The following is a 12,847-nucleotide window of genomic DNA, read 5'->3' on the forward strand; positions in this document are numbered from 1 at the left end:
ACGTCCTGTTTGTAAATCGGTTACAGGTGATAACCGATTTTTGATGGTCACAAGTTTACTTCATTAGTGGTTTATTAATGATGATGATTATTATTATTATTATTATTATTATTATTATTATTATTATTATTATTATTAAGAATGATTAATAATGATTATTAAAGAGTGTTTTTCATTTAAAGGTTTGACTTCATGCTTATTCAGTAGAGCATTTAGTGCACTCCCCAATCCCAGACATTCACATTGCATGTTTGTTTGTAATGGATGCAAAACAGCCTAATGCTAAATGTCTATGGCGGGACACTATATAGTGCATGCTATTTCCATAACCGCAAGATACACGCTTCACCATGACGGCAATGAGTTTTTAACAGACATGAACCAAGACATATAGCCCAGCAGCAATCTATCTAAAATAACACATACTTGAAGTACCATTCATCATAGGCGCCGATTTATGTTACCGTCGGTGGGTGCTCAAACAATTAAATGCCCGATACCAACGCCCATGTGTATTGTTGCCATACGGTTTTTGAGAAGTAATGTAGGCCTATGCACTTAAACACTTTAGGAAATCAACAGCGGCTGACACACAAAACGCCAATACAGTTTGCGGGAGTCACCCCGAGGCCATTTCTCAAATGCTGTTAAGCAAAGGCACAATTTTTGTGCACTTTCAGTCACCTACACTACGCCTAATTCTCGCATGATCCGTCGCTTGACTCCTGGACAGTTTACGTAACTCAGAAGGTTAATTGCGTTAATCCAAACTAAAAGGAAAAACACTTTGTTTTGTTTTTATAAACAGAAATTATATTTCGTGTTGACATCACACCGTTAAAAAAAAATAGATATAGCCATCCATCCAGAAGCGCGCATTAGCCGACAGTAAGTGGAGGCAGTGGTTCTCAAACTTTGCCATATCCTACACTAGTGTAAAAAAGGCGTGTATGGCATCATATGTTTTGTAAAGGTCTGCCAGGGATATTCTTAGGCCTATGAATGGTGTGCCTTCTCACAAAAGCATAGTCACTGGGCTCATGCTAGCTTTCTCCTTCACCAACCTGTGAGCCTACTCTTTGTTTGAGTACTGACTGCCCACTACTGCTTTACTACTGTTTTACTACTGTTTTACTAAGATCCACAGCCTAATGTTTTCACTACTGTTTTACTGCTACACTGTTTTTCATGCTATATTAGCACACATGATCAATGGCTGTCAGGCTTCTGCTACAATACTGAATGAATGAATGGCTATAACCCTATTACCTCAACCTGTTCTTGCACTGACATAGTTTTTATATTACCTTGTCTACATTATACTTTACTCTCCTATTTGTCCATATTATTTATGCTGGTCTCTAGACCTTATTCTTGCACTGTTGGACTAATGTTGGACTACTTTTTGCACCTTCACCATGACACTCACTCCCTTGAGCACCTTACCAGTCCCGGCCCTGTCACTACAAGCGTCTTATGCTTGATCACCCTCAAGCACATTGGACTTTTTAAATTTAATTTATATAGTGTATTTAGTATTTAGTTTTGTTAGTTTTCTTATCTTCTACTGTCTTTATTGGACAGTGGAGTTTAGTTATATGTTTATACTTACAGTATGTGTACCATTTCTGCTGTAAGTGCATGTTGTGTGTGATGTCTGTATGCTACTGAGACCCTTGAATTTCCCCTTGGGGATCAATAAAGTATCTATCTATCTATCTATCTATCTATCTATATCTCTCTATGAGGCAGTCACGTCATCAGTGGCACTCTCAGGTCCTTCTCATCTGCTGATACAGCAACATGAGTATTCCACTATAGCATTGCTCCTCATTGCCTTACTCCTTTCCTTTTCAGAATGTTCTTTCTATCCATAATCATAAGTCTTTCTTCAGTGAATTAGCAAGATACCATGAGAAGCCAACAATCATAAAACACCTGTACCTGTGCGCTCTCTCCCCGTGCATTAAGCTGTCTGTGTGTTGTAGGCTAGATTTGCGTGAGTTCTTTCTATCTGCTTTACTTTTGTGAGTTGCGACCACCTAGGCTATGTTATAGACGTTCTATGAGGTACCAGTGTTTAGCTGTGTCACAAAACAATAAGCTTTGCCAGACTACTTTTAAAATGATATTCAGGGCTATATACATTTTAAACATTCGGGGCTGAAGACCCGACAAGGCCTTGCGTTAATTCTTCAGGTGGGAAGTGTCAGGAATTTTCATACAAGAGACGCTCTCATTGGTGGTTAGGATATGAAGTAGGGGATTGACAGCAACATAACCAATCACATTATGAGAGATGCTGAATTTAACATCAACTGCGATGTTTGATTTTAAATTAATTTAAATTTAGCCGGGACTGTAAGCTGGCACACGTGGGTGAAGTTGTGGGAGGTTTACATAATTTAAGCTGTAGGCTGTTTCATTCGTCCCAGCCAGGAGGGACGAATGAAACAAAACACATGTTCGACTTCTCCTTAAATAACTCTTGAACGGTTTTGTTCAGAGCTATACATGCAACTGTATTTGACAGAGGACAGATGTATGTATGTTGCATAGGCTACTCAATGGTGCTATTTCACATGCATTATAGCGACCCCCACTCACCGGGGTTAGGTGGAAGGTGTTCATAGCCGATTGTAGCTTACAGTGGACTAGGGCTGTCAAAATTGCTCAAAAATGACGTTTGATTTTTCCCTCTAAAATAAACACATGTATGAATATATTGGACTATCTAGGCTATATCATTTGCGCATTATGTCAATGATGCACATCATGTCATCTGTTTTTAACTTTTTTGAAACTTTTGAATCAACTGAAAGAAGATAAATATTTTTTGTTAGTTTTGGAAGTTTATTTTTACTTAGCCTAGCCTACAATGGCCAGTTCCAACAAAGCCAAAATTACTCCTTTTGAAATAATGAGAGCAGGCCGCGCTTTTGTATGGTTATTGCTTGACAGGGGGGGATCCCAAGCAGCTTTCAGCCATAAGGCTACTTTGAGAACATTTCCTAATTCACCAGACACTGATATTCGAAATGTTAAAAACTATTTCGGCATAGCCTATAAGCAGTTTAATTACATGTAATGTTAGTTGTAAACAAACGGGCTACTTGGTGAGGCTTGGCATCAATCCGTATGTTTCATTAGGCTAGGCTATTTGTTTTGCCTTACTCGATTCATTTAGGCTAGGCCTTTTTATTCAGTTATTCATCATCTTCCGTCCTTGTGTAGCGCACGCATTCTCAGACCTGTGACCTGTCACTCATCATCGTAAGGGAGGTGTTTGGAATCATTCCCGCGTTACAATCAAGGTGGTCACTTCAGTCAAGCTTGTGCATGAGTAATGACGTCATCCATAGCAACGAAGACTCACTCTTAGTTTAGGAGTTGTCATTTTTCCTTACTAAGAGTAGGTCTGAAAGGCTTTGTGAATAACTTAATAAGAGAAACTCCTAGCTAAAATATTTTATTGCTATTTAGGAGTATTCCTAGTGGTAAGACAAAAGGCTTTGTGAATATGGCCCCTGGTGTCTAACCCAATGCATAGCCCATTTACACAAAATAATGGTTGAATATTACTGATGATATTTCATTGTTATTTAAGAACATGCAGTGCGGGTAGGGCACCAAAAACATCCTGCTCGTAAAAAATCATCATACCGCATATTGTGGCGGGTCTGTTATTTAGCCTACTTACTGTAGGCTACCTAAACCACAGGCCTTTATTTTGTGCAAGGCAGGCCTTTATTTAATAAGGCTTCTGTTAAAGAATTTTATATAAAGCCTGCGCTAACAGTTGCCTAATCCTCCTGCCCCCGCTACCACAGCTGTGTGAGCACATCCCTGGATAGTGTGACATGCTCACACATTATATCTCCTTCTTGCAAACTTGACTAGGCCTATAGCGCAACCATTTACGTCTTCATAAAATAACAACTTGCCAGATATGCCTTCATAGCTTTGGGCTTCATTCAGCATTTTGCTCTTCCACTGGAAATGACTCTTCTACATTTGCTGCCTGCTGCATCCTTTCTGTTTTTATTGTTTAGAAAACGTTTGAGGTCTTGAGTTAATGCATTAAACATTGTTTGCTGGTAACCTGACACAAATAGCCTACAGATTCTTGCGTGCGTACATTCTCCATCCTCTCCAAAATGTGCCCGTTCTATAGGCTGGCCAAGTGCGTATTTCTGAGGCATAAAGCAGATGTATTTGTTTATTGTACAGAAAAAGAAAAATAACCTGTCAAGCAGTCAATTGAATTTCTGAAAGCAAAACGTGGGTCATAGTTGTCTAAGCCTCTATTGCGTAGCCTGTTAAAAACGTCCCTAGATAAGTATTAAATCGCCAACAACATTGTTTTCTGCAGAAGCCTACCCTAGGTTACAGATTAGTTCTGAACAGTTATTTCTCTACTGGCTCAATTATCAAAAAGGTGCTTTCTCTTCATCCTCTGCAAATTAAGCAGGTTCCGTAGAGAGACGTTAGAATAAATTAGCGTTTGCGATTGACAACGTTGTGATAAGTAGGCTATAACACTAACTTTGCGAAGTTAACTTGAATGCATCAATTTTGAACAAAGTTGTGTAGGCTACACCGCGCCAGTTGTAATCTGCATGAACAGTTCTTGAAGACACTGTTTTGATTTGCGTAGGGGAGGTGCGGGCTGAAGCCAACCTGTTTGAGGTTCACTGCAATGCCTATGGAAACTGCAATCACTGCATGCCTATGGAAACAATACGTCAATATATTAGAGATATCAAGAGTAACGCAGGAATGGACGTTACAGTTATTCAGTAACTGTAACGAATTACTTAAATTTGAATTGTACTTTGTAACGCGTAATAACGTAGACAGCAAATTAAGATATTTTTCCGTTTTGTGGAGCGGCACCGGTAGGCTATCAAAAGCAGATTTCGATTTTTGTTACCACTGTGTAGCCAAGCCTTATGCCATACCCAAGTAGCCTAAATCGAGGTAATTTTTTATTATGCATGATTTATTTTGTTATTGAATTCGTAGGCTGGGATTCCTCTTGGCAACAACGTTTAAAGGTAGCCTCCTGCTTTTTCAGAAGGGCGGCAGGCAGGCTACTGACAGAGAGATGTACAGTGGCAGAGCGACGCACAGTGGCTGAAAGTGGTACTAAAGTTTCACGCAGCTTCACGACTGAAGTGGCCATTTCAAAGTAATGGCCACTGTAGAAAATCAATGAGTATGCCGTACAAACTATTGTTGTCACGATACCAAAATTATGACTTCGACATGATACCTGCCATAAATATCTCGATGCTCGATACTGAAACGATACCACAGCGAAATCCTAAAATATCTGGAAAAGAAAGGGCGCAGACCTACTCCAAGTGTATTGATTCATTTGTATTGAATTTGGTGCACTTTTGTCGTGTGCAGGTCAATTCTGGGTTATAAACTTCCTACATAATTATTATTTTTTTTAGTCAGTAAAATAGGAATTTGTGTGTGTAAATCCTTTATTGTTTGTTATAGTTCATTTACATTGTGTTGTGTTTTGGCAATAAAGTAGGCCTACAATTAAATAGCCAAAGTAGGCTAGATCAAAGTCAGTGTTGAAATTACTGCATGCAACACTGAATGCTATGCAGAGGGGCCTAATCTTTGGGCCATCTGATAGGCTACCCTAGGCCTTCCCGCGTTTATGGGATTTCTTTGACAGATGCAAAGGGTACCAGTGTACAAGTACAACGTTCCAACCAGGTCTTCGTCAGATAGGCCTACACCATTAGGCTACCTGTTGCAATATATCTGTGTACATTACGTATATTTCTTTGATAACATTATTTGCTACCATGTAACCAATGGCGCTATTATTATTAGGACTCAACACGCTTCAGTGGTAGGCTATTATATGCTGTGGGCTTTAATTAGCGCACATCGAGTAGCCTATCCTACATCTGGGCAATAATTATTGAACAAATTGCAGTCTGCATGCCATATGACAAACATTACCAGTAGTTCTGACCAAATATTAAATAGATCGTTTGCAAGTTATGGTAATGTTATACTAGGGTGAACATTGCGTTTTCATCACGTTATATGATCAGCCGTTATGTCTCGTCAAAATTCACTGATGAAGGAAGGTTCGCTTTGTCCAAGAAAACCATACTCGTTTCAATTAGTTTAGACAAAAACTGAAAAGATGAACTTGGCACTAATCATGTAGTGGTGTTTTCTATGGCCTATTTGTTAACCTGTCGTTCTTTGGCTTGCCTTCACTATGATGTATCCGAAATAGTTCCAGAATTCACTTCACCTTTTGTTTTATCCACAAGCCGAGGACTGTCGGCAAAGAACTATGTTGACGTTGGCTGCCCACTCACTCACTCACTGCTGCCTGTTTGACACACCCACTTGCTTAGATGCGTGCAAGGAGCATATGGAGAGTGGGAGCAGTCTACACAGACGCAGAACGTTATTATTTTAATAAAGTACCAATTAGGGGTCGACCAATTATCGGCCTGGCCGATTATTAGGGCCGATATTTAGCATTTTTATAATAATTGGTATCGGTAATTTTTTCCACCGATAAGCCGATATTGAAATGGATAAAGAATGAAACGCGCTACTTTGTCTGTAAAGCGTCTCTCACTCCCTGAATTTGCTACTCTGTGTTCAAGAGCATTGTCCCGCCCACTACACCATCTGATTTATTAGTTAGCACGAATGCAGCCAATCAGGATCGAAGACTGAACACAGACAAAGTTTAGGATTCTCACTGAGGCAGACTGGGCTTCAGCTGTAGCCCTCTGGGGCTATTTTTCAAGGTAAGGAAGGTAGCCCACATTGCTGAAGTTGCAGTGAATCACAATCATCTACACTGAAATTACAAAAACACCACTTTGTAAGCTATTGTCTCTTTGATCCGGATTAATAAGTAAAGCACCCACTTCCTTCATTTAGCGAATTCCCGATTGATGCACGTTACTGATGCTGTTTACTAGTTATCCCACAAACTCGGGTGCTGCGCGTCGGGAGTTCTCTGATTCCGCCTCGTCCGTTAATTGTGAATAATGGGACACCTCAGCGAACATAGTCCAGAGACAAAAACTAAATTATGCGATAGCGAAGTCTAATTGCTTCTTTTTTAAATGGACTGTCAGAAAAGACTACATGCACCCAGGGCCAACCGTAATTTAATTCGACCTGAACAAAATCGTGTCCTGAGCTGGCTATTAACGTGCCTTTTAGGCTCTCAAAAGTGTAGCTTATAGCCTACATATGGACACAAATTGCATGCTTAAATAGCCTAAGAACTATTTTAAAACTGTTTTGTTAAACTATTCAACCGTAACACTTGCCATCAATGATGCACCTCTTCCTCTCCCTCTCGTGCACTCACACACACGATGGCAAAGCATCCTCTTTGTGACAGGTCCCTTAACAAGCACATAGCCCATTGTGCAGGCCTACTCTATGAAAATAATTGCTATCACTCAGCTCTTGGATTAACATGATACACAGGATTTACACAAAAAGTGATGCAAATTGATAGACAATTGTGTATCAAAAGAAGAAAGAAAAGTTTGCATAATTAAATTATTTTGAATTAATTTTTTGCAGCATATAGCCTTTACTATCTACCCCCCTTTTTGACAACTGACGTATCGGTTTTACATAGTGATGCACCGATGTGAAAATTGTTGCCGATACCGATAACCGATATTAATTTTGCTGTTATGGCCGATACCGATATTTACCGATGTCGATATATCTGTATAGAAAACACATTCTTATAATAATCAAATAAAGAGCTATTTTCCAAAATGCATTTTTTAAAATAACGTTTCAATAGCCTACCTTAGAACACCAGAGGATTACAATATAATAGAATATATCTGTATTATTTTATATCCTGATATGAAAAGAGAGAATACTGAATGTCTGATATTTATGACAGCACTTTATGCAGATTAGCCTATAGGTATGGCACACTATAGGCCTACTATTTATATTACAACTCTCCCTCTTTAATTCAGCTGTGTGGTTGAAGCCTGGAAATATTGTAAACAAAGTAGCATAGTAGCATAGTTGGCTAGCTTATCATAGTCTACTGATTGGACTGTTCAGTTTCCCCATGTGTGTTTAAGTTTAAAGGTAATACTTGTTTTCCTTGGTACAGGCACTTTTGGGAAACATTGGTATTGAGATGATCAGTCAACTTGAAACCAAGAGTTTTAAACAAATATGTGCAGCATGCTAATGTTGCTAAGCAGATTTAATAGTAATTTAGCTAGTCGTCTTCTATGAGTCCTTGCTTTCCACGATTGTAATGTTTTATTTGGATTGCGTTGGCCGAGTCGCGTGTCCATTGAGTGAGCCGAGAGAGCGGGGGCAAAGAGAGGTGTTGTAAAATGGTGCTGCGGCTCCTTTAAGAGAGCTCCGTGTGTGTGTGTGTGTGGGGAAGCTGGGAAGGAGGGAGATAGAGTGAGGAAGTGTATGCTACTGGAGCAAAAGAGTGTGGAAGTTCAAGTTGGAGTCTGTACACAGTGTGGCGGTGTTACTGTCGAAATAAAACTCCATAAAGTTCAGCTCGTGTATTTTGCTCATCAGAAATGGGACCGTGACCCGGCGTTATTCTATCTTATAACATCGGCCCCTCGAATAACGAATCTCCCCTGCGTTTCTGACTACGGTCTGAAACAAAGCAGGAAAGGTTAACAGGGGGTTTATACGGTTTGGTAAAGTCTACAATGAAAGCAACGTAGGGTACCGCCAAGTAAAGCGGGAGATGTGTGTTGTTTATGCGGCCGCGTAAGCTGCAAAGCACTGCTAGACACTAGAAAGGGTGTGTCGGTTCTGCCTTTTCACACCGCGACACAGGTTTGTGGATATGAGTGTTGCGATTTCAGTTTTGAATCACATATCGTTACAGCCCTATTAAATTCCTAATTTAAAAACCGATGTGTAAAAAAATGACCATATCGGCCGATATTATATCGGCGGCCGATATATCGTGCATCACTAGTTTTACATATCGGTTAACGGCCTCCTGTTTTGGTAATAATTGATATCGGTATCGGCCCTGAAAAAACCATATCGGTCGATCCCTAGTACCAATTCTAAAAACATCGGAAATCGTATCGTTTTTTGCGTGAAGGGATCCTGATACCTTTCTAGTATCGATACACCGTGCAACACTAGTACAAACTTTTAATGGTTCAGCCATGCTGAGAACATGTTTGTCTTTCACCCTACAAAATTGGGCCTATGAAGAATAATTTCTATTATATCAATATCTCAAAACATTGCTTCACAGGTACTCCAGGCTGAAAACCTGAAGTAATTTCAAGGGCTGAAAACAATTTGAAGACAGGATTTTAACAGAAATATATTATGTGCCTTGGTTTTGGGAACCATTCTTGATATAGACAAGGTTTGAACAAAATCTGAGACGGTGCAGCAACAACCTTATCTGATTTGACACAGAATGACCCAATATAGTGCACTGCTTTCCATGCAATGAAAAAAAGAAGCCATCAGATAACAATATAGTGAATTGCTATGCATACACTGTACTAAGCAACCACCGCAAAATAGTGCATTGCTTGGCCTTGGTTACATTTAAGCTTGTGATTCACTGGTTAATAAATTGCTCACTCATACATCTTCTCATTGTGTGCCATGCCACTACTGTGCCACTATCTGATAAACTACTTAATATGGAATAATAATGGAGGTTAATTTATGTCAGTTTAATCGTAGGTTCTCCCAATATTTACCACTGATGCACTGTTCTGTCAGGTCACTTTACAAAGCGACTCAGTATATGAACACCAGGGCTCCAGACTAGCTTTTTTCACTAGGAGCAGAGTGGCCCCCAACTGAACATTTTAGGGGCGCAACCAGAAAATGTAGGGGCACACACCGTAAACACTGTATTACTAATAAATACTTTGATAATAGATGCAGAAATTACAATGTGCTGTTTCAAATTCAGTGCCACATTTTATTGTGCACTTTTGAAGAAGCAACATAGAAGGTAAACTGACAGCACCATGACTGTCATGACAGTACAAATATTAAAAAATATACATTCAGAATAAAAAAGTGCTTAGTAACAAAGTGCTTAGTAACCTTTCGGTCATTTCACACAAAACAATACTTGAGGCTAAGATTGTGTTTAGTTAGTGTATTGTGTTTAAACTGCGAAGTGCCTGCACTGTCAGCAAACTCTGTGTTTCCCGCAGTTCTGGGGAACGACTGCAACATTCACAGTTCATGGAGTTCATCTCCTTACAGTACCTCAACCAGCTGAATTCTCGCAGCCAGTCTTCCCGAAATTGGTGGGTTCGGGTCTTTTTCGCCACAAAAACCTCTGACTCTGAATCTTCATCTGACTGTGATAGTGTAGACTCTAGCACTAGCACACTAGCCGCATGTCGGAAGAACGAGTAAATAGTTTGCTGGTTCATTGTTCAGATGCGTGTAGCAGGTTGTAATATTCGTCTCCTTCCCACAGATGTTTATGCGCGCTCGATTATCTCTAGGACCCTCCCCGTCCACAAATTAGTCACTTACAGTGGCCATTTCCTATCCTTCTCACAGTCATTGGCCTGCCACATATTTCGGATTCATTGACGGGCCCCTTCCATGTTTAACGTGTAAAAAAAAAAAAAAAAATTGGCAAATTTACTGGTCGCACATTCTCAAATTTTGGTCACAAAATGTGAGCATTTGGTCGCAGTGTGGAGCAAGGTGCAGATCCAGTAAGTGCCCTATGGGCCAGAGTGAGGGATTTGAATTTAATTCTGGCTGCTACAGGAAGTCAATGAAGAGTAGCCTAACTAACAAAGGAGTTACATGTGTCTTCTTTGGCTGATTAAAGACCAGATGTGCTATTGCATCTGAAATTGTCTCACTACACAAACAGGTAGGTCAGCTTACAATGAATTGCAATAGTTCAGTTTGGGAAAAACCATGGCCTGCACAAGAAACTGTGTGGCATATTGTGTCAGATAAGGTCTGATCTTCCTGATATTGTATAAACCGAAATGAGTTTGTAAGTGAGGCTATACTGAGAGAAATTGTGTCTGTCATCAATTGTGACACCCAAGTTAGGTGTCAATTTATTTGTGTAAGTAAATAAAAAAATAATATGCGTAAAACAGTAACAAAAGTGCATTTTGTTCTTTTGCCTATAGGCTAATTTCTAACAAAAAAAGCAGCTGAAAGGGTTAACGGGGTTACCATTCGTGGTATTATTTCGATAGGAAAGGTGACTCAAACAACGGTACAATTTATCCTAGATGTAACTTTACATAGGCAACAATTAAAGCTGAAAAAATAAATAGATAAATTCGACTGCAAACACAGCGTAATGTACAACCATGTACAACAATGTGCACCATGTATCTAATAGTTCAGGTCAACTTAACATTACACTATAGCAGGACGCCGAAACACTTAAAGTGAATGTCATCACGCTATACAACTGATATACATGAATGGAGCGAAATGTTAACGCAACTTATGCACATGAAATTAGGGTACTGAACTGAAATGCAAACATTTGTTGCACATTGGACTTGCAATGCAGTATTGTATTGCACGTGTTGCAAATGTACCCAATTATAACATGAATAGGCTGCATTATAAGAAATAGAGAAGTAGCTTTAATTACGTACCTGTTCAATCACTCCGCTGTCAAATCTCCGAATGCCAGGCAACTTCACGCTAGCCAGCTAGTCAACTAGCAAGCTAGCTAATTTCTTACTTGCTAGCGAGCAAGCAACTAGCTTTGAAACGATTATGTATGCATACATTCAGATGCAAACACTGACAAAACGAGTGCCTCACCGGACTGCTTTCAGAGTGATCGGATAATTCTGTCAATAGAGAGACGTGATTGACAAAGGAAAGTTTTGAATATTTTGAGACCTTATACCAGTTGGAAATGTCCAACCCTGCAATTACAACTACCCAGTTGATGGCTGCAAAGATTTTCCCTAACGTTACCTAAAACGTGCCACACATCGTATATTTTGTTTCCATTGGTGGATTCCTTTCGGAAATATTTTATAACTAACTCTTTCCCAGCCTTCACTTGTTTGTAATGTTTCAATTGTTCAAACAAGCAGCTTAAAAACTATTAATTCTAGCGTTGGTGTCTGCCCACCGCCATTTTCAACCTTTACACAAATAAACAGGGCAATGTCGTACAAGCACGTACCATGACGTCAATGAAGCGCGCTCGCGAATGTGGAAGTTTTGCGCTCTTATGTCTATGGTCCATAGTAAGAAATTATGTTTTGTACCTGAGTGTTTCTGGTTTAGCCCTCCGATTTTCGTTTGCGCATACTGTAAATGAGCAAGACTAGTGTCTGCTGCTCGTTTCCACCCTATGTTACCACCCAATATGGGGAACGACTCAAGATCTGGATCACTTATTAAACATATAGCACAAGTCAGTAGGCATATCACCCCATGGGATGTAAATCCACAACAAACATTTAAATTCATAGTTGACAGCTGTTTATGTAGTCTTTGTAACCTTGACTGCATTTCGTGATTTTCTGAAACGTGGACACAGACCTTTTTCACAGCACACTTTTTGACATGAAATAGGACAATGTATTTACAATTTTTACAATAAAGGTACTCTAAGCGATGCCACGCGTTTTTTAGGCTAAAACGTTTTATTTCACTTTTTTTAAAACGTTTTTATTTCACTGCAAACATCACCTAACCAACCGCTAGCTGTCTCCTGAATATACTGTAAAAAAAAAACGCGATCTCTGTGGACCGCCCAGGCTCCAAAAACGGCATAAAAAACAACCTGGGCAAACCTAGCCCATAAAAACATAAC

The 12,847-nt window shown here is 39.6% G+C and overlaps 1 protein-coding gene across 2 annotated transcripts in view; it reads right to left on the minus strand.

Annotated features, from left to right (window-relative positions):
* Positions 1–12,170, minus strand: part of ncoa1 (nuclear receptor coactivator 1) — a 184,679-nt gene extending 172,509 nt beyond the window's left edge. For both annotated transcript variants that reach the window (XM_048251003.1, XM_048251002.1), the window contains exon 1: positions 11,667–12,170. The gene's annotated coding sequence lies outside the window, so the exon portion shown is untranslated. The remainder of the gene's footprint in view (positions 1–11,666) is intronic.
* Positions 12,171–12,847: the final 677 nt, after the last annotated feature.

Source organism: Alosa alosa, chromosome 8 (genome assembly GCF_017589495.1).
Source record: "Alosa alosa isolate M-15738 ecotype Scorff River chromosome 8, AALO_Geno_1.1, whole genome shotgun sequence".
Lineage (NCBI taxonomy): Eukaryota > Metazoa > Chordata > Actinopteri > Clupeiformes > Clupeidae > Alosa > Alosa alosa.